The sequence below is a fragment of the Mus pahari genome, chromosome 7, assembly GCF_900095145.1.
Source record: "Mus pahari chromosome 7, PAHARI_EIJ_v1.1, whole genome shotgun sequence".
Classification (NCBI taxonomy): domain Eukaryota; kingdom Metazoa; phylum Chordata; class Mammalia; order Rodentia; family Muridae; genus Mus; species Mus pahari.
This window is the reverse complement of record NC_034596.1, coordinates 103,668,879-103,691,357: the sequence shown is the minus strand read 5'-3', so window position 1 is coordinate 103,691,357 and position 22,479 is coordinate 103,668,879. Positions and strand designations below refer to the sequence as shown.

At 39.7% G+C, this 22,479-nt stretch overlaps 2 long non-coding RNA genes and 7 other non-coding genes across 9 annotated transcripts; all 9 read right to left on the bottom strand.

Annotated features, from left to right (window-relative positions):
- Positions 1 to 199: 199 nt before the first annotated feature.
- LOC115064396 lies at positions 200 to 2,122 on the bottom strand. The gene is made up of 3 exons (XR_003844218.1): positions 2,042 to 2,122; positions 749 to 826; positions 200 to 294 (listed from the first exon to the last, which is right to left on the bottom strand). It is a non-coding gene; the product is annotated as an uncharacterized LOC115064396 (long non-coding RNA).
- Positions 375 to 446, bottom strand: LOC115064424. Its single transcript, XR_003844275.1, has one exon. It is a non-coding gene; the product is annotated as a small nucleolar RNA SNORD113/SNORD114 family (small nucleolar RNA).
- An 82-nt stretch (positions 2,123 to 2,204) lies between the features above and the next one.
- Positions 2,205 to 2,277, bottom strand: LOC115064435. Its single transcript, XR_003844286.1, has one exon. It is a non-coding gene; the product is annotated as a small nucleolar RNA SNORD113/SNORD114 family (small nucleolar RNA).
- Positions 2,278 to 3,231: 954 nt separating this feature from the next.
- Positions 3,232 to 6,785, bottom strand: LOC115064411. The gene is made up of 5 exons (XR_003844253.1): positions 6,680 to 6,785; positions 5,931 to 6,064; positions 5,090 to 5,218; positions 4,390 to 4,517; positions 3,232 to 3,845 (listed from the first exon to the last, which is right to left on the bottom strand). It is a non-coding gene; the product is annotated as an uncharacterized LOC115064411 (long non-coding RNA).
- Positions 4,181 to 4,255, bottom strand: LOC115064432. Its single transcript, XR_003844283.1, has one exon. It is a non-coding gene; the product is annotated as a small nucleolar RNA SNORD113/SNORD114 family (small nucleolar RNA).
- Positions 4,802 to 4,876, bottom strand: LOC115064540. Its single transcript, XR_003844368.1, has one exon. It is a non-coding gene; the product is annotated as a small nucleolar RNA SNORD113/SNORD114 family (small nucleolar RNA).
- LOC115064427 lies at positions 5,659 to 5,733 on the bottom strand. The gene has a single exon (XR_003844278.1). It is a non-coding gene; the product is annotated as a small nucleolar RNA SNORD113/SNORD114 family (small nucleolar RNA).
- On the bottom strand, positions 6,383 to 6,457 carry LOC115064422. Its single transcript, XR_003844273.1, has one exon. It is a non-coding gene; the product is annotated as a small nucleolar RNA SNORD113/SNORD114 family (small nucleolar RNA).
- Positions 6,786 to 7,195: 410 nt separating the features above from the next.
- On the bottom strand, positions 7,196 to 7,264 carry LOC115064438. Its single transcript, XR_003844289.1, has one exon. It is a non-coding gene; the product is annotated as a small nucleolar RNA SNORD113/SNORD114 family (small nucleolar RNA).
- Positions 7,265 to 22,479: the final 15,215 nt, after the last annotated feature.

The following is a 22,479-nucleotide window of genomic DNA, read 5'->3' as shown; positions in this document are numbered from 1 at the left end:
CATCATAAATCTAAGACTGACCCTATTTGTCTCCACTCATTTCTATACTGTGAAGATAAATGTGTATCCTTTAATAACTATCCTCCTTTTGAGACATGAGCATAATATTATATACTATGTTATACTATTACACTTAATCTAGTGTGAATATATTTCACCTCATAATATCACAGGGACTAAACTTCCACCAACCATCGAAACTATGAGGAGAACTTTGGGCAGATCTCACGTCATGACGAGCAACAGCTGGGCTGGAAGCCATTGAAGGTGAATAGATACCTTGGAAAGTCCATTCTAAGGAAGACAGAAGAAAGCACAGGACAAGACAATGACACCATTGCTATCAACCATCTTGTATTCACTTATCCTCGCTGTTGAATCTTGGTGTTTCAGACTCGAAGTCATCATGTATGAGTCAAATGCCACCGGTGGTCATCATCAACCAAGATTAGTTCTCCTTTTCACTATTAATTACTTAATTATACTAAACCCTATTATTAGAAACCACCAACCCCACAAAATAAATGACTACAAGACTCTAGTAATTCCTAATCTGTACATGGAATTTCTATAATATGTCCATCATGTAACTATGCACACTAGTTAACATAGTTGAATGACAAATAGAGAATTATATGTGGTCCCCCTATCAATCAGTGGTATTCAGATGGTCATTACTAACTACACTATACACTGTTTAAACACATTAAAACATTCAAACTAAGACAAGGAGAATCCTATAACTCACACTGGTCTTGTTTGCCTCCTCAACCTGGTGCAAACGGAGTCCTTGACCATTGGAGGATCCTCTAATCGCATGGTCCACCTTGAGTACAGAGAAGAAAGAATACAAGAGAAGAGAAGAGGAGGGGAGGGGAGAGTGGAAGGGAAAAGAGGGGAGGCGAGGGGAGGAGAAGGGAGGAGAGGAGAGAAGAGGAGAGGATAAAGGAGGGGAGGAGAGGAGAGAAGAGGGGAGAAGAGGAGAGGAAAAGGGGGGAGAGGAAGAGTGGAGAGAAGAGGAGAGGGGAGAGGAGAGAGGGGGGGAGAGGAGAGGAGAGGAGAGGATGAAATACTTAGCACTAGAACTCATATCAGACTCAAAGTCTACACAGATGAATAAACATGTCAGTACACAAGAACATCAGCTTTCAGGAAAACATACAAACAAAAATTTGCTTGAAAAAGCATTTCTTGCTTTCTCTTTGATGATTTTTTGTCATCTGAGTCACTCATGCAAGCTATCATAATTTAAAAATATTTATACTATTGTCTTCTAAAATGAAAGTCTTCAAACTTCTTGCATGTGTTACTGGTGCTGTTTCCTCCGTACACAGAAAGGGTTCGATGTTATTGGCTTCTTTGGGGATTTCTTATTTTCAGTGTATTAAGGGAATTTTTTTTTTGCCTTTATACTCATGTTCATTAGTGAATAGAGTTTCAGTCTTTTCTCTTCATTGTTTTCTATATTTATTGACTATTCAATAAATTAAAATAGTAGTATGAATTTGGTGAAACCAGAGAGAAGATCTGCTGCAGGAGAGACCCAGAGACAGGCACACCCATAGGACGCTGGACTCACACTACCTGCGCTCACCATGACTCCACCCTGGCTCTATTCACTTTTATGTTGGCTCTTGATTGAATCATTAATTCACTAATAAAAATGGGAAGTCTACCTATTCCTCCCAGTACTGAAACAGACTGAAAGACACTCCTCTAAATAGCCAGTTTATCTCCAAGTGTCTCCTTCAATGAGGCCCCGAGGATCATCAAACATGGCCAACTCATTGTCCTAATTCAACTAAAATCCATAGGCATCACTGGTGGTATTTGGCTGAAAACTTATTTTCAATGAATATATTCATTTGTGTTTATGAGCATGCATGTCAAGGACATGTGCATGGAGACAAGGGCTTAATATCTAGGAATCTGTTCTCTGTCTCTACCTGACCAGCTCTCTATTGGATATTTTTAATTAATGAAGTAACCAACTTTCAACAGACTGCATAAAAAGCAGGGATAGTAAGTAACTATTACTCACACTGCCCCAAGTAAAGTGCAGAAATGCAAATGTTCCACTGCTGATTATGGAAAATGTAGACATCAGCCCAGGAGCACACATTCTAAGGAGTACAAAACAGAGCACAAAAGAAAAAAATGCCATTGTCCTTCAAGGACCTTTGATTATCTACCTATCTTTTGGGTTGGACCTCTGAGCTTCAGACAAGTGTTATTCGTCATCTCTCTCATACCTTGGTAACTATCATCATTGGTCCAGAAATGGCTTAACCTTTCCTCATTCTCATAGGTATTATTTACTGGCTAAGTCAATAACTCACTAGCAAGGCGTGTGATACACAGATATTCAACAGGAGCCCAGCTCTCTGATATATTCAGACTGTAGTGTTGACAGCAATATGAAGACAAGTGCTATCAACCATCCACAGACAGCATCTTTATTTTGTACACAAGCCCATCTTCACCCCAACTTACAATGTGGGGCTGGATCTATTGGATTCTATTTCATACTTTGTAAAACTACAGCCATAATAACCAAAATATGGACAAAATGCATGGCTTTTACTCATGTTTACCTTGATGCAGTCATTAAACATAGGAATTTCTGCAATCAGCTCACAGAGGCCCTATGTGGGGAGCAACAAACAAAACAAAGCAGTTGATAAATGACTTTTAAAAGCAGATAAAAGAGCAACAGCTTTCAGCTTTGACTTATAGTGTCATATATCTAACACATGACTAAATAATATGAATAATTCCTTACTCTACAGAACATAAACCTCGGCTATAGGATGTAATGTTTGCATTACCATTAATAAAAGAATAAAGAGTAAGGAACTGCTCCATACAGAAGTGACTCAGGACACGGTGGTAGGGACTTTTAACTATTGTGTGGTCAACCATATTTTCCTTCCACCTTTCCCTACGGGCAGCTGTGTTGACTCATATGAAGTTTCTGCTTTAATGTTTGAGGGCCACTAACTACTCATAGAATGTATGCTGTAAGACTTGTGTGTGGCACATGACCCTGGGCACATGTTGGACTTTCTCAATGTTATCATCATGGACAGTCCAAGCCAGGCATGGTAATATGTGACTGGGGCTTGAAATTTAGGAGAAGCTAATGGTAATAAATATGAGTTACAAAATGGAAAAAAAATCTAATATGCATATAAGTAGTGATATGCTAAACATGACTTTGCTGAGGAAAAAAATGGAGATGATAAGCTTAATATGAAATAGAAAAGAAAATGAAAACCTACGTGGCAGCTGGACTGTGCTTAGCTTCAATTTTGAAGTTAAAACTATTGTTGTATGATTGATCTTACACATGCCAGAAACACAAGAACTACATAATATGACCATGGGGCTTTAACATGATCTGCCCAAAATGTGAAACTAGAGTGAACACCAGTTGTAGTTGTGTTGAAGTGACATCAGAGAAACTCTCTATAACAGGAAACTTTTGCGGTGACATCAGTCAATCAGCCATTGTGGAAAAGGAAAAGCAGGAGAAAAAAAAGGAAAGACACAATGAGAAGTCCTGTTAGTAAGAAAAAAATTCGACAATTCACAGGACACGCAAGCAGAAACTCACTCTACAAAACTGGGTGTACTGGCCATTTCGATGAACTTAGGGTAAATGTTACAATGAATCTTATCAAAGATAGTCCACTTTACTGACTTAGTTTTACAGTCGATGTATATGTAAATTCTACAACAATAACCCATACCTGTCAAGACCCTGAACCACCGCCACAGGAGACAGAGACGTTGATTTGGGATATGCAGAGAGGGGGTGGTAATAATCCATGAGGTCAGCCTTTCTGTTGAAAATGGGGAAAACGGGTCACTACTCCATGTTCTCCACAGCGAGGTCACCGAGGCTGATGGGCTTTGCCTGAGCCGTACCTGTACATTTTCTTCCCAGAAAAAAACTAATTTCTTTCCATCTGAAGGAAAAAAGAGCTGGGTCCCCTCTATGCTATGGCATGCTGCTTAGGGTCAGCATCTCAGCATACCCATCTCTCAACATGCCCCTTGGAGTTTTCAAATTTTGAGGTCCCCATACAAGGGGACACAATTTAAACCAACTTCAACTACCTGTCAGCCATGTTTCCTTGCTAACAGAATTAGCAGAGGAGGGCAGCCGAAATCTATACCTGACCTCAGATGTCTCTTGACATGGATGTCATCAGGAAAAGCTCAGATGCCACCAGATCTCATCATTGTTCTGGGTTCCCCTCTCTCAGAATTGGCTCATTCGTGGCAAGTGTGACATCACACTGTGTTATCCACAAGCTAGCACTAAGTTAACACTTTCTATCCATACTTTGCTTAACCGCCAATGCTTAGATTAAACCTCCATACCTATATGCAGGTGCCCACAGGAGGAACAGAGCTGGAGTTGACAAGTCTCCACGGGTGCTGGACTGTTGCCCTGGCATCCCAGGAACTGTCCATCACTGCATACCTCTACCATCGCTAAAGTCACCTTCCTGGAGGGCAGAAAAAGGAAAAGAAATATTAAGACGCTGTCCCTACTTTGTCCCAAAATTCCTGAATTTCAACCTAGCAAGCTATCTCATAGGCTTTCTCTCTACAAAAAAGTGGCTGTGGCCTTAAGACCCCTCTGACCCAATTCCATGGGAATATCTCAAGCTACCTTGATTGGGAGGAACATGATCAAAGAGCACTCAAGCCCTCGCACCGCAGGTCCACAAGGGACAGGCATATACCTATGGGTCTCCATCCAGATCTTAACTCTTAGCAAGGCATCGGGATTGACCTCAGATTTCTGGATACTTGGCGTTCATGGAGTATCACTCAAACGCCACCAGATCTCATCATCGGTCCTGGATGGGGCCCCCTCTCTCCCTAGCCAACTGCACACCCTAATTTTTTAGTGGGTGCCATGGGCAGAGCTCCGATCACAGGGTATATTGTGTGGCAACCGCTGAAGAGCAGCCATTAGAAGAACCCAGAAATTCCAAATAACTATCCCACTACTGCCCTAACTTTCTCATACTACTGCACTAAGGCAGAAACAGTCTCCCACTACTACACGAACCTAAAAGCTGGTTGCCAGGGAAGATCAGGAAGTCTCCTCACCATCAGCAGAGCTCTGAGATGTCACAGCGAGGACAAAGGGTTGGTTCTACCCCTCAGCATGCTGGCATCATTTGTTGGGTTGCCTTTTCTGCAGAGTACAGGGCAGAGAGGAAATAGACGTTGTTGAGACTCTGTGGGCCCATGTCCTCCCCAGTTACAGAGCCAATGGTTATGAGCTGTGCCTACTTTACACTGAACCTTATCTTCCCAGGAGAGACTAATTTCTCACCAGGGGCCAGAAAAAAAGGATTGGACCAAGAAAAGGTTAAGGATTCCTCCATGGGGTGGCCCATCATCTCCCTAATCTATCAATATACCTCTTGGATCCTCCATGCTGTGCTATTCCCCACCAAGCCCTAGGCCATGGTCCTACCCACTTTAACCTCGTGTTGCTTCTCTGGAAGCCATGTTTCCTTGCCTAATGGAAACTGATCAGTTTAAGGGGCAAAGGTGACACAAATGATCCCCTTTTCCCGTTCTCAGGCTATTAGCTAGAACCACAAGGCACACAGGTGAAGTTGCTCTGTGTCTGACCTCAGACATCTGTTCTCATGGCTGTCATCGAGAAACAGTCAGATGCCACCAGATCTCATCATAGGTCCTGGGTTGGGCTCCTCTCTCGAGTCTTCAGGAATGGCTCAATCCTTGGCTACTGTGGTACACTCGGGAGACCACACTGTAGGAAACTATCCTGTGCTGTGGTGGGGTTTCACACTGCCTGGTCCTCAAGCTAGCACGAAGTTAACACTTTCTCTCCATAGTCTGCTTAACCACCCATGTTATGAGGAGACCCTCCATACCTATAAGCTGGTGCCACATGGCTTAATGAGGATCACAGCTGGAGTTGACATGTCACCAGGTACTCCAGACTGTTGGCAAGGCACCCACAAACTGTCCATCACAGCAAACTTCTCACATCACTTGGTTCAGCTCTCTGGATGTTGGAAGGCAGAGAAAGAATAGAAATATTGAGACTTGCTCCCAAGATTGGCCCAGGATTCCTACATTTCAAGGGTGCGGTCTTGTAAGCTTTCTCTCTAAGGGAGTGGGTGTGGATTTCCCTCTCATTCAAGTAGATTTTCAGGGCCCCTCTAACCCATTTCCATGGGCAGACATCAAACTGCCCCAGCCTTGATTCTGAGGAACATGATCAAAGAGCATTCAAGCCCTCGCCTCGCACCACAGGTCCATAAGGGACAGGCATATACCTATGGGTCTCCATCCAGATCTTAACTCTTAGCAAGGCATCGGGATTGACCTCAGATCTCTGGATACTTGGCGTTCATGGAGTATCACTCAAACGCCACCAGATCTCATCATTGGTCCTGGATGGGGCCCCCCTCTCTCCCTGGCCAACTCTATACCTTAATTTCTTAGTGAGTGCTGAGGTCAGAGCTCTGGTCACAGGGTACTAGTACATTCTGTGTGGTGGCCACTGAAGAGCAGCCATTAGAAGAAGCCAGAAATTACAACTAACTAATGTACTAATGCCCTAACAGTCTTCTGCTACTGCACTAAGGCAGAAACAGTCTCTCACCACCTCACATACCTATAAGAGGTAGGCGAGGAAGATCAAAATGCCGCCTCTCAGTCAGCTGGGCTCAGGGCTGTCATGGTGAAGACTGAAGTGGTTCAGAGTACACTTGTACCATCAGTCAGGTCAGCTTTTCTGAAGAGAAAAGGGGAGAGAAAGGAGAGAGATCTTTGAGTCTCTGTGGGATACCATTCTGTGCCCTCCACAGTTGCTGAACCTAGGCTCATAAGTTTTGCCTAGGCTATAATTGCATTTTCTCTTCCCAGGAGAGAGTAATTTCTTGCTATTTCCCAGGGAAAAAAAAGGCTGGGCTCTGGCTGCACTAAGTTATCCTGCATGGAGCCTCAACCTTATCACCCCATTGCTCCCCACACCCCTGGAGTATTTAAGCTGTGCTGCTCTGCCTGTAAGCACAGGTATGGGGCCAGCCCTTCTGCCCTAGTTTGCCATGTTTCCTTGCCTAATGGAAACAGAATGCAGTCAGGGCCATAGTCAAACACCAAAATGCAGCCCAGTTGTAGATGCTCTTTGCCTGACCTCAGATATCTGTTCATGTCATCGAGAAACACTCAGACATCATCAGATCTCATCATCGGTCCTGAGCTGGGCTCCTCTCTGGAGCCTTCGGGAATGGCTCAGTCCTTGGCTACTGTGGAACACTCGGGAGACTACCTGGTAGGAGACTATCCTGTGCTGGGGCACCTCACTGATGAGTGCTCGAGCTAACTAGATTATTTCTTTCTGGCATGCTCTGCCTAACCACCCAGATTTTGGTGTTGAGAAGAGATTCTCCATACCTATTAGTAGGTCCCCACTGAAGGATCAAAACCGAAGCTGTCGAGTAACCATGAGTTCTGAATTGTTGCCATGGCACCCCAGGAGCTGTCCTTCACTGCAAACCTTTGCGATCACTTGGGTCTTCTCCATGGATGGTAGAAGGCAGAGAAGGAAATTAAAAGTGTAAGACTAACTCTCAAGGTTGTCCCACGATTCCTATATTTGAAGGGAAAACCTGGCTTACAGGTTTTCTCTCTAAGGGAGTGAGGTTACCTGTTCAAGTAGATTATCAAGTCACCTAGGGTGACCCCATTTCCAGCCAGACATTCTGCACTAACTTTATTTTGAATAGTATTATTATAAAGTGACTTATCTAGCATTTGCTACCATTCTTATTTAACTTTGCAACCTCATTTTAGCCACCTAACTTCAATTCAAATAACTCATATCACTCAATTTCCTGTGATAACTTTATGTAAACACAAGTCCATGAACTAAAGATTCACAAAGTATAGCCTGTATGTGTTGGACTGTATCTATAACTTGTCAGTAAAGTCCTCAATGTTTCATAAATCAGCACTTAAATGATAATATAATTGCATCATCTCTTTCTTTTCGGTACTTTTCTGTGTTAGCTACATCCAGGCTTTAATTATTCATATGGTGAACTCATAGATGACCAATATATTAAAATGTATGTTAATTACCCACCAACTTCCATATATATTTGATGAATTATAGATTCCATGTCTTCAATATTGAACGGATTTGCTTTTGACAATCATGATTTACAACATGAACTACTTCAACCAAACCAAGAACATAGACATCATCTATAATTTACACTTTCCCTTTCCCATTTTCACACAAAATGACAAGACTCATGTGGACCTTGTTTCCCTGAGAGAATCTGTCCCTCATTTAGATGTCTTTATTGTTTGGTTGATATTCAGAGAATTAAAACATGAAATAATATGATGGAATGCAGTTCTGCTGCTGAATGTTCTCTTACAGCCATCATGTCCCCAAATGATCGGGTATGTCTCTGTTCTCCTTCATTCACGTTTCCACTGGCTGATCACTGAATCACTTCTTCACCGATAACCATGGAAATCTCTATTATCTTTCCCAAACACTAAAACAAAGCCAGACGCTCCTCTCAAACAAAAAAGAAGCTCGTGCCAAGTCTCCTTCAGTGATGAATCTTGGATTTACAGGCATGCCCAATTCAACGGTCTAATTTGTGATCATTTAATTCATTTCATTGGTCACATTTGGCATAATGCAATCACATTTCACATTCATTTTTCTGATGCTTATTTCTGTGTGTTGAGGGAGATAGCTGTGGAAGTAACAGGCTAGCTTTAGGGAACTCGGATCATCCTTCCAACCTCTGATTCTAAGTATCCAACTAAGGTAATCAGGTCTTCCCTGCACCGCCATTTCCTCGCTCCTTACTCCTCTCTGCTAAATAATGCAAAGAACCTAAATCACATGAGCACTATCAGCAATATTCTTCTAAAATCTACCATACCACATTTACTCAGCTGGTATGTGGGCTGGTGGCCACAGAAGATGGCTTGAGCCTAGGAATGCCTGTTCTGGGGAGTGTGACAAAGCAGCAGATGCTGAACCATGACACATCCTTTCCTAACAAGAATTATCCACTTATCTTTTGTGTTGGATGGCCAGGTTTCAGACAACTGCACCTGTCATCGGACATGTGCATGCAGACAGGTAGTGTACACTTGACTTATTTCTATTGATCTCATTGTTTTATACTAGAGGAACATATGACTTTTTGAGTTTTGCATTAATTACCATTTAACTGGGAATTTATAAATTGTACAATGCAAGTTTAACAGAGGCATATGAGGTATACTAATAACCACATCAGTGACAAAAGCTTTTCTTGACATTTGTGGCCACCAAGTAATAAGTACTTGTATTACTACAAAGTAGTTTATTTGCTGAATACATCTAATCGAATGAAGACTATTGACTTATGTGTGTGCTCATCACTACTCTAAGATATCACAAGTTCATGTGAACTACAATCATCATTAACATATTAGTGCCCTAAAGTCTTTTCTAAAAAGTCTGGATTCAAATAATGCCATCATGGGTATAGCTGTGATACACACCCACAAGGACCACTAACACATGTCTTTGTTTTTTTGTTTTTTTTTTTTTAACTTGTCTTGTAATACATATAGTATCTATAATTATAGATGGTCTTTCTAGATAGGAAGGTAGGTAGGTAGGTAGGTAGGTAGGTAGATAGATAGATAGATAGATAGATAGATAGATAGATAGATAGATAGATAGATAGATAGATAAATAGATAGACAGACAGACAGATATGGCAAGAATATACTATTTGAGATATAACACTCCCTTCCTTCAATTAACTGAGCTTAGCGTTTCATTACACCAGTTACTCAGTTAAAATATTCGTCATAGCCCCAAGATGAGTATACTAGAACTTCTATCACTGCATATTTTTAAAACAGAGCAAAATTGTCCAATGAAACCAAAACAAGATCTATGTCTATTACGTCCACAGATTTCCAGGATACAGTGATGGACCACTGAGCCCGACCATGGAGAATTCCAAGCCCAACTCGAGTGGGAGAGCATTGGAAAGAGAACAGAAGAGAGCAGGTACACATGAAGATGAAAAATGGGAAGGTCTTCTGACAGATCTTTGACTTTTAGCTTTGCTTTCTGAATTGACTTATTCACTCATTAATTTAACAGTTGAAGTTCTAATCTTAAGAAAAAGATATTGAAATGATTTAAATTAGAAAACGATTTAACATATCGTCACACCCAGCTGATAAGCAAGGCTCCAACAACTGCTGTCTACAGTAGCAGAGGATGAGTGTGTGTGAGTTATGACAATTGCTCCCTGTGCCTTACTATTTGCATAACATACAAAGCACCCCTGACATGCTGCATGTTGTATGTTATTAATACATGAGTTATTGGTTGAATTATAGTTCAACTGCTTAATTCTAATGACAGAATTAACATATATCAACACAGGTACCAGCCTCAAGGTTCTTGGATAATCCTAAATATGTCTACAACAGTGGTTCTCTTTCCTAATGCTGGAAAACTTTAATACACTTCCTCATGTTGTGGTGACCCCCCAGCATAAAACGATTTTACAAGTTCATAACTGTAATTTTGTACTGTTATGAATCATAGTGTAAACATCTGATATGTGACCCTGTGAACAGGTCAAAGGCCCGTGACCCACATGCTGAGAACAGCGGGTCTCAAGGATGTCTTTTACCAAGAAAATGAACTATTGTGCATTTTGTTGGCTATTAGAGTTCAGATATGTTTTAAGCAATGTTTGAGACTCACTCTCAACTGCTATTATCACTGGTCCATGTTTTAGCCTCTTGCTTTTTAATTTGAATTTACTTTAGTCTAAGTTACAAATTAAAGCTAGTCAATGAACTAGATCAGTTCACAACACTCTTGAGAACATGCTGCCTGACAGGTTACCATATGTCTGTAGAGTCTTATTCCTCCTGAGAGGTTTTCTTTTGTTAATTGGCCTCAGTGTGGCAGTGATCCATCAGGAAGCACAACAACTAAAATCAATCTCTCATTAGGCTTTCATTTGGATGAGCAGTGTCCCAGGCAGGTAGGTATCAACTGCATTCTCTATTCCACTCATCAGTCTGTCTAACATTGTATTGATCATTGCAAGAATATGGAAGGGCAGGTGTGTGTGTGTGTGTGTGTGTGTGTGTGTGTGTGTGTGTGTGTGTGTGTGTATGTATGTATGAGACAGGGGAACCACCATTTTCTATATATGCAGACCTACTAGAGGATTGGTTGGGTTATCAGACAATTCTGTGTGTTGGGGGCTTTTTTTTTTTTGCTATTTTCTATAATATTCAATTAATTTATATTTGCATCATCAATGTACAAAGGAAATCCCATATCTACCCTATTGCCAGTCATTGCTAAAACTAGCCTTTCTTTTTCTTTCTTTCTTTCTTTCTTTCTTTCTTTCTTTCTTTCTTTCTTTCTTTCTTTCTTTTCTTTCCTTTCTTTCCTTCTTTTCTTTCTTTCCCTCCTTTCTTTCCTTCTTTTCTTTCTTTCCCTCCTTTCTTTCCCTCCTTTCTTTCTTTCTTTCTTTCCCTCCTTTCTTTCCTTCCTTCCTTCCTTTCTTTCCTTCCTTCCTTCCTTCCTTCCTTCCTTCCTTCCTTCCTTCCTTCCTTCCTTCCTTCCTTCCNTTCCTTCCTTCCTTCCTTTCTTTCTTTCTTTCTTTCTTTCTTTCTTTCTTTCTTTCTTTCTTTCTTTCTTTCTGAGACAGGGTTTCTCTATATAACCCTGGCTGTCCTGGAACTCACTTTGTAGACCACTCTGGCGCCGAACTCAGAAATCCGCCTGCTTCTGCCTCCCAAGTGCTGGGATTAAAGGCCTGGCTAAAATTAGCCTTTTTTGATAACAGTCTTCCTACCTGGAGTGAGGGAGTGAGGGAGTGAGGGAGAAGTTATCTTGCTGGGATGTGGGTTTGCATGTTTCTGCAACTGATGACCCTGAGCATTCGAGCACAGACTCCTGGGTTATTTGTATGCTTCTTAGAGGCATGCATGCTTATGTCTATTGTGTAAATAAGTAAATGTTTTGGGTTTTAGTCTAGTTCAGTTCAGTGGCTCTCAAACTGTTTGTTGTGACACCTTTGGGGTCAAATGACTCCCTCACAGTGGTCATCCTACACTATGAGAAAGCGGATATATTTACATTATAATTCATCACAGAAGCAATGCAAATAATTTTGTCTGGGAGTTCACTGCAACACAAGGAACTGTCTAAAAGAACTGTGGCAGCAGGAAGGCTGAGAAGCAATGCTTTAGATATAAGAAACATGCCAGGTTCTTTCAGGCATAAAGGAGAATGGTATTCTATAATTTTTAGTGATCTGCTGGCACTGGAGATGATCGTATCAAAGGAAATAGGCTAAGCACAAAAAGACAAACACAATATGGTCTCACTCATGTGGGACATGAAAGGGTTCATTTCCTGGGAGTTGACTGTGGAATGATAGTTACCAGATGGTAGAGTGAGAAGAGAAAACTGAAGAAAAGTCGCTAAGTTACAGTTCGTTGACCTTATGTATGTATTGTGGAGCAACTCTAGATGATAGTTTCTTAATATCTTAACGGGCTAGGGAAGGGGATAATGGAGTTTCAGGATAATGAGGAATTGATGAGGGAACGGGCATGGTTATCTTGACTGGAAACTCACATAAAGTAAGCATGTAACTAGACACCCGCAGGCATCACTTTGTTCAAGATCATTTCTGTTTGGTATCAGGCAGAATAAGGGGAAGAAAAGATAGCACTTTCTGTTTGCTTCACATTGCTTCAGTTCTTCACCCCCACTCTGCTATTAAAGCCATCAGTATACATCTTTAAAAACATAATTAACACTACGGACACCTTTAATCAATTAAACAAGGAAAATAAGATTGTTGGCTGCTACTCACAGTGCAAACACACAGCAAGACAGGGAGTTCCCTGCTCAGCTTAGCACCTCCATCTGAGGAGGACAAACAGGGAGGTGGCCACGGTCTCTGCATCCACTCATATTACTATGACATTACCATCACCTCCTGCACAGTCATGGCAAACCTATCTATCCATCCTCTTCTTAATGAGCTTCACATTTATAATTGATACAGTTTAATGATTGACAATGACTTGTCTGAATCATCTTTAGTCAACAGGCTTGGAGACTAATGAATAAAAGTCTAGCACTTGACTGAACTACACAGCAGGGCTAAGAATTTGAGGGCAGCCTGATCTGTATAGAGAGATTTCATTAGAAATCCTAATACCTATATCCTTTAATAATGAGCATATTTTTACCTTCAACATCTCTATACATATGTTTATTCAAACTGCCTTTATTCTTTTACAATAATAGTTAAAGAAAGGAATACAAAGAAAGATATTAAATGAGATCCTTGCAATGGATACTTGAACATAGGACACAAATTTAAATAAGGACCTGTCCATTTGCTTTAGATCACAGAGTTCTAGACATATGATATTCAGCATGTGTGCCTCACATACCACAGCAATCAGGGGGCATCAGGTGTTGGATGGATCTCTATTCACGATACATTCTGGCTTTGTGAATTGTTTCATTAAGAGAGAAAAATATATAAACTACATAATAGAAAAATGATATACATGAAGGTCCCCAACAGATTAAAGCTGTCAACCACATCTTTTGGTGACAGTGCTAATTTCTTCATGTATGGAATAATGACTAAATGTTTCTATCAATCATAGGAAAATACAGCAAAAAAAAAAAAAAAAAAAAAAAAAAAATCTTAACTATTGTTCCCAATGAAGAAAAGGGATGTGAGCAACAAGGAGAAAACCAGAGAAGGATCCATCCTCTCTAAGACCTCCATTCTAAAGAGTAGAGATGAGAACAGAGGCTGAAAAACTACTCTCACCTCTTCTAATCCTTGTTCATTAGCACATCCATCCCTTTGGACCTCAGAGTTGTAAACACATGGCATTCAGCCCTGTCTCTCAGGGAGTCCCAATACCCCTTCACTAATTTCTATCCTCTGTGTTAACCAATCTATTGAGTCACTAATGATGTTTCTAAAAGCCTATGATTGAAAAAACCCAGCAAGAACATGGCTGGTTATATATAATGATGTCTGAGTCAAAATATGTTTTTACCTCTTTATAGATAATAGTAATCAGTATAAGTATTCATGTAAAAAAAAAAAGGCTTCAGTTTCTCTCATATGACTACATGATAAAAATTTAAAAACTACAGTGCATTCTCCCTAAATAAACCACCCAAACCAAAGAAGGAATTAGAAATATTACTTACATAGTCCTCCTGGATCCCGACAGAGACTGGCCAGAGGGAACTCTGCCATGAAGAATTCCAATAGCTTGCTCGCACAGGATCACGGGGAATAGGAGAAAGAACACATTGAACTTTAACTTCATCTTTAGCTTAGAGCAGTGGTCTTCAACTTTCCTAATGCTGTGACACTTTAATTCAGTTCCACATGTTCTCATGACATTACCAATCATAAAATTACTTTGTTCCTATTTCATAATTGTTATGAATGGTAATTTAAATGTTTAAATGATATGCAGCCCCTGTATGAAGGCCATTTGATCCCTCCTCAAAGGGGTTACAACCCACAGGTTGAGAAATTTACAGAAAAGAGAATTTTACATTTTTCATATACTGAGAACACTGGTGTTTACCATATGATGCCTATACCATCTTTAGCCACAGAGTCAGATGGTTAGACATGGACCACACTGGTTTGTCACACATGATAATGTTCCTGTTCATGTGTTTTTGTAGTTAGAAAATATTTCATTAATTGAATAACTGATATGGTCATTCATCTAACTTTGACCAAAAGCCAGGACCAAGATGCTTGGATATTGTTAACTCTTTTATGAATATACCGTCTCATGAGGGGATAGCCTATATTTCTGATTCCAGAGTCTGGGCATATTTTATTCAAATTGACAGCAGCCACCATCACTGGTTCATGTTTGCTTTTTTAATTACACCATTTCTATTTTTACTCTAAGCTATTAATTAAAATATATCAATAAACATGATTCATAAGCTCAGGACAATGCTGGACATGTCCAACTTTACTGGCTTCCAAAGGGGCCCAGAGGCCGCTTGGCATTTTAATCAAAGTATTGCTTCTCTTTCTTTTTTTCTTTAGTTTCTTATTATTATAGATTTAAATTTTTAGATATATTCTAAGACAATTTCATATACTTATACAATGTATGTGTGTGTGTGAATGTGACTCTAACCACTTGAGCACGGTCACACTACTAAAATACTAAGCGCTGATCAGATCTTTTATTTAGACATAAACTGTCTTTTTTTTAAATGGCATTGTAGATGGAATGAATACAATTAAGAGGAATATTTCAGGCACAGAAGTTGCATGAGACCGTTTGCACTGAAGCTGATCTCAGGTAAGATGAGAGTAGACTGGTGGTTCCCAGGGACAGGTGAGGTGGTACAGAGGGAGGCATAGGTGGTAAAGTTGGATCCATGGGTACAGAGTCACAGTTAGGTGCTTGAATGTGGCATACTTAGTAAGGTGACAACCAGAATGGCCTTTTTTCCTATACTGCACATTAGTTTCTTGATTATTTTGTATCTTATAAAAACATATAGAAATGTAATGAAAAGTAGACTCTTGAACAACCTCTAGAATGTTCCTATATAATTGCTTCCAGAGAGTCCAGATGTATTGTGTAAATCAAGCTCAGGGGTTCATACAAAGGACTCGGTGCAATATATAATTCAAGTCTAATGTTTACCGTAGGCACATTTCAGTAACTTTAATGCTTTTCGAAAGTCGAAACCATCACAGGGGTTATTATTATGAAGCATTTCATGCTTCTGACACATGCACGTAACCATGGAGCTCAAGCTCCTGGAAAGATTCGTCCCCTGGCTCAGGGCATCTGGGCCCAGGACACCAAAGCAGAGCAGCTCATTAAAACATGGCCTAATCTATTTCAGTTTTGCTTCCCGCCCTTCCTTCAGTTGGCCATGAAAGAAGTCATTATTTGGAGGCCCTTTGTTGCTTTTTTCCTTGACCCAGACATTGACTATTAGGTATTAATTATACTGTCTACCTCATCTCTAGGCAAAGAAAACATTAAACTTATTTCCATGCAGGGATCAATGCTTTCAAACTCACAGGATGGAAAGAAATGAACATGTAAACGAAAAACAAATACTTTTCATCTCACTGAATGAATTCTAGAAAACTGGGCATGAAGCTGGGCCCAGAGTACATTGTCTATGCCTCGTATGGCAACATTCATCACCAATGGTTCAGGATTCAGGCCTCTTTTCTATAACATTTCTACTTTTCATATTGAACAATTAATTATAATTATAAGCCTTATGACCCATTCCATTCCCAAAGTGGGGGTTATTATTATTTTGCTATTGTTGCTAATCTGTTCATGGACCCTCTTTCTAACATTGACCTACCGTGGCATCAATTCATGATGGTTTCCATATTTTTATTATGAATGAAAATGTTCATGCAGTGCCCATTTGTACCATTGGTATTCAGTTGGTCATCATTAGCAACCCAATAGACACTTGGTCAATGATGCCCTAAGTCACCCAAGACAAGACAAGAAGTCTTCACTTCACACTGGCCTCACTTCACGACAAACTGTAGTTCTCAGTTCTGTGTGAGACTGTGCAAACCTAGAGTGAACACCAGGAGACAAGCCACACAAACTAGACAGAGAGCACTGGCTACCCTTTCTAACCTCTACACTTGTGCTAAGAATATGGCATCCACTGAGCCTGTGCCAAGGAAGAAGGCAGAAAGCTCTGAAAACAAAGGCCCCTGGGGTGATGAAGCAAAGCACTAGGGGATGTTCCTGTCTCGATCCTTGAATACACACATTTATTAGCGTTTTATAACTCATCTATTTTCTCTAAGGGCAAAAGAACAATCTGAGATTTAATACCAACCCAGAGCAAGAAAAGAATTGATGTGTATTGCAACTCTTGCAACAACTACAACCAGTACCACCAGGGTCCAAATCACTGACTCAGAACAACAGTACTGGCTGGGATGCAAACCTGTCTTGCATCTCTGGGCAATACGAAAGCTCCCCGGAACCGCTGACACAGACAGACAGGGACTTCAGTATTTGCAAATTATATTAATAATATTTTTTTTTATGGAATCAAACTATAAATTTGGCCACTGATTTTTCTTGTAATAACAATCAAAATTCATGAAGCACAAAACCCCAAAGAGCGCGACATTTGGGATAGCTGACGTCTCCACAGGATTAGTCCCCGCAAAGCTAATACAAGCAGTCTCTCTCTGAACCAAACCAGATTTTCTGACATGAATTATTCATTACTCATGGTGCCCATACTCAGGCACTGTCATCAGTCTGGGTCAGGATTGCATTCCTTCCTCTCCCCGCTCTACATTTATCTGTTACTTTCCCAAGTGGTAAACAATAATAAAGACCAGCCACTAAATACTGGAAAAAAATTGCCTGATTTATCACTGATTTCCATCTCTTTCTTTGCAGCACGTTGATTTCAGGACCCTACTTTAGTAAGTTTGGTGCATTTATTCTGAAGCACATGGAAAATGATGCTAATAAAATATTGAAAGACACCAAGTGGGCAGCACACAGGAGGCAGAGATAGGTGGATCTCTATGAGGTCAAGACCAACTTTATCTGCATACTGAGTTAGTGCCAGGCCTGAACAGTGAGAACCTCTCTGAAAGGAACAACAATTAAAACAAAGAAACAAACAAACAAACAAAAAAACCACCTCCTATTGAGAAGCATTCCATTAACACATGCCTTTAAATTGTAACTTTGCTAGTCATTTTAGTATTTATTACTTTGTGATATGGTTTTTAGGTTTTGTTTTTTATTAATTATTTTAGTTTGTTGTGTTGTTTCTCTTGAGAATTCGAATACTTGAACTCTTCATGGACCCAAAAAAAGAAGCCTGACTATTCCATGTCATTTCTCAAACCACTTACCCATACTCCAAAAGGCAGCCTCCCCCACTCTACTGCATGCCAGGTGGGCGTCCGGGGCCTAAGACACATTAATACTAATACTCCCCTCACTGTGGACTGTCACGCTTGCCCAAACCTGGTGACTTTCATTTTATACAGTGTCTCATTTTGTTCATCTTTCATTTGCTAATTTTTAATAATAAAATCAAACCTATGATGCAATAGAGACTGAAAGGATGAGCCTGGGATATTATCAAAATCTGTGTATTCATCCCCACAGAGACAAACATGCAAATCCCTGCTTGCTAGGCACGTCAGAAGGTCATGGAAACCTTGGCCATAAACACAGTTGGGTCCCTTGCCATTCCCTATGTAACCTGTGTGTTCTTCCTATTGATAGCAGGGCGCAGCATCAGCTCTCTGACACTGACCACTTTGTACCTCTATAAAGTCTTGCTCCACAACAAAAGCATTTATCTTCTATAATATCTGATATATTAAACACATTTATCTATTGCAGAATATTTAGGGGACATGCCAAATTTTTACACACAAGCACAAACACTCATGGACTCAAGACATGCAAATAAAGGGGGAAGTGAGTGGGAAAGGCAGGCGTTGGTGGGATGAGAAATGCTAATGGGTCACAAATGTGATCTGTTGTTCAGACAGACTTGGTTTCTGGACATGGCTCTGTATAGAGTTATCTGGACATTTTGAATGCACAGGGTGAGTGTATGTGAAAACTTACATGGAGAAAGAGTGTTGGCTGCTCCCCAATCTCATCCAAGATACAATCATCGTCCATAGTATTAAAAGAAAAAAAGTTTCAAGATGTTATAAAATTATAACTTTTCTCCTACAAATAATTATTTAATGTCTTCTTTTTGTATAATAAAACCAACAGCTTGAAATTCATAACTGGCCCAGGACATTTAGCCATGACATAGTCCTGATTACACCAGTAACTATGACTAACAACTTAGTGGACACCTTCAACAAACACTCAACTCACATGCAATGGTTTGTGTCATCCTTGGAACTGCCTGGGACAATTTCTATTACATCCCCTTCAGGGACTATTGAATAGAGTCAGAGCAGAACACAAGATCCCATTGGTTGTCACTGTTTAACCTGCTTGTCTTCATGCAGCATAATGTGCTTAGGATGTGTCTATTATAAACTTGAAATATCTGGGCCACAGATCTGCCAATGCAGAAACATTGAATAAATGGGGCCATTTAAAATGAAACAATGTACAGCTATAGAAACAAGTGAGGAAACCTTGATTTCTTTTAAACTCAGACTCTTGTTGCACAATGATTAGTTTGTAATACATGGTACTCACACTTGGTACATAACTAGGACAATTTCCTTTATTTCTTTTTTTTTTAATGTGGATATTTATGTACCTTTTTCTAACTTGCTAAAGGTCAAAAGCATATAAAGTCCCAAGTCCCTTGGACAGAGACACAGAGTCCTCAAGCATCTGTGTATAAGCTGGCTGTGACGTGGGTCACAGGCTTCTATTTTTATCCACAGACAGCAGTGGTAGAGATAGAAAATAACAAACCCAGCTCCAGTAAACAAGCTCTTAACAAGGCTGCACTTTAGTTGGCTCATCCATCCTCATTCACAGCACTTGTGTTTATTGATTTGCTTATGACACATTAGCACTCAGCGACAAGCTACCAGGGCCCCAAACAAATCTACTGAATGTTCCTGTTATCTGTCAATAGGCTCATTTTGTACAAAGGAAATAGAAAAGGTTTGTTTTGGGGTTTTGTGGGGTTCAGTATGGAAATATAATGATTTAATGGTTGAAATAAGATTTCATTCCATTCATGATGTTGGGCCATTATGTTTACATTGTACATTCTATTAACATATATCAATACATGAGAAAAACAAAATGAGTATCATACTCAACCAAAACTAAAAGAACTACATTTTTATATACTAGATCATTTGCAAATGATCCCAGCAAGTATACAGCACTTCCTGTTTCTGAAAATCCCACAGATCCAAACTACATCTAGTCAGACATCCGGTTTGACCTCTGATAGACCACGAATTGTAATCACTGGGTCAAGACACTGAGATGTCTACAGTTGCTGACTAATTCATTTTTCACATCCTTAATAGCATTAACCTAAGAGCAATCACCTATGAGCCATAAGTCTAAAAGGAGGGAAAGATCTATAGCTATCCCTAAAATTCACCTACAGGTTTGCTTGTGTCACTGAATGCATCATTGTTGTCAGTGATTTTTATTATAAAACCAATTAATCAACCTAACCAATTCATCAATACAATGTTTCCTATCTATATAATCATTGACCACCATTGGCATTCTTTGATTACATTTGGTACTTACCTACAACAGTCATTGGCTGTCGTCAACAGAACCACACAGCAAAGCATTGCCTCTGTTCCTTGGAATGGTCCATAGGAGCGTGTAGCTTTTCACAGCAGTATGAGGGTCACCCTGAGAAGTACAAAGCAGAAAGCTGAAATCAACCTGGAGATAACTTGTCTACCTGAAAGACAGAAAATTGCCAAGATTCCCTTCTATATGGACCTCATTGCTACAATTCGTACTGAACCAACAGTCACTGTTGATCCATACTTAAGAGTCCCTTTCCCCATTTACTATTGCATTGTCTCTGAACAAATTTTTTCATCAATTCTACTGAAATAAATACAAGATTCATGAATCCCAAGTCCAAGATATACAAATCCCTCATATTCTATCCTCAGACAGTGAACCCAGCACTGCCCTTTATCAGGCATCACAACATCTCAAATTCTTCTATTGCTCTCTGGCAATAGGAATCTTCATATTTAATACATATCAAAAGTACCAGGAAGATGTGAGAATAAGTACCCCAAACTAAAACAAGATCTTAGTTACTCACAGGAGTCTGCCATATGCTCTCAGTCTCGACTGATGGCTCAGTAATGGGTACATCCATTGTGAACAGGGTGAAGTAGAAAAAATGAAAAAGAAAACAGGTCCCCCCCCCCCAGAATTTCCTAACATAAACATGTAGGTATCCATTAACATGCAATATACTCATCTTTCTACCACTATGATAAATAAGCCTGCATCTGACACAAATCATTAACTGAGACTGGTAACTTTAGTTATTGCCTTCCACTAAAGAACAACAAAAGAACTATTGGCCATCCATTCAAATCAGTATTAGTTTTCTTACTATGCATTGATACAACACATAGTACCAGACCTCGCATCTTCTTGTTTATTCATGGATTTATTTATTCAACAGCAGCTAATTTAAAAGAAGTCTGGGGGACAAAGGAAAAATATAATCACTGGTAGGCCGTCCATGCCCCAGGGAATGTCTCCAAGTCCATGCACAGGCACACAACACTAATTAGATTAAATGAATTATACTTTTTCAAAGGGCAACTTTTTAAAAGACATGGAGTTGGGAATAAGTTATGTTGAAAGGGCAGAGGGGAAGCTAGAGGGAGGGTAGTTGGAGGTAGATATGAACTAGATATAATATATACATGTACAATGTTTTCAAAGAATAAATTTTAAATATTACTCCTTTTAAAAAGAATTTTTTATTTATGAACAAAAAAAGTGAGAATAAAGTCCTTTTATATTACTGAAAGCTGTCTATGATCATGTACACATGTTACAGTCCCACACACGAACTATTCATCTTTACTGAGTCAAATGGTTCTGTGCCATGCCTCCTCCTTCACGTTACTAATTCATTAATAACAATACAATCACCACAGTGGTTAGAAACTTAGAGGCAAGAAACCTCAATGTCTTTACCATCTATACAAACAGTTGTCTTAGATTCATCTTTGACTAGGCATCGTGCTACATATATTAAACAATTAACACAAAATGATAGGAAGACTTCACTAAGCTATCAAGCTGCCTCTTACTTCCCTGTCATGCACATAACATGTGAGGTGGGGAACAACTGAATTGTATGTAAGGAAAACCAGCACAACTGAATGGTTTCTTGTGCCTTTCTTAAAGAAAGAAGACACTTGGATTATGTATATTTCGTAGGAAATACAAAGTTTAATGTATATAAATGAGCATCCCCATGTCAGACATATAACATGCTTCGTATCTCATTAGCCCTGCACTGGCCACATTCGTCCTGGTTGGGACCCCTACCATTTACACTCATTTACATGTGTTTATTAAACAAGTAATTTATACAATGGATCTAATTTTAAAAACAATGATTCATGAAACCTAATAGTGATGAATATTCTTCATGCCTTTAGGATCAGCTATGATACTCATATTAGGTTCCCCAATTACCATCAATGAATTTATTAATGCAATATTTCAGGCTACTTCCATATTCATCATTTTTCCCAGTTGGCCTTGTGGAGACTATGTTAAACCTATGATAATTTAATAAATGATTTTAGAAAAATTTGCAAGGACATAAAAAAT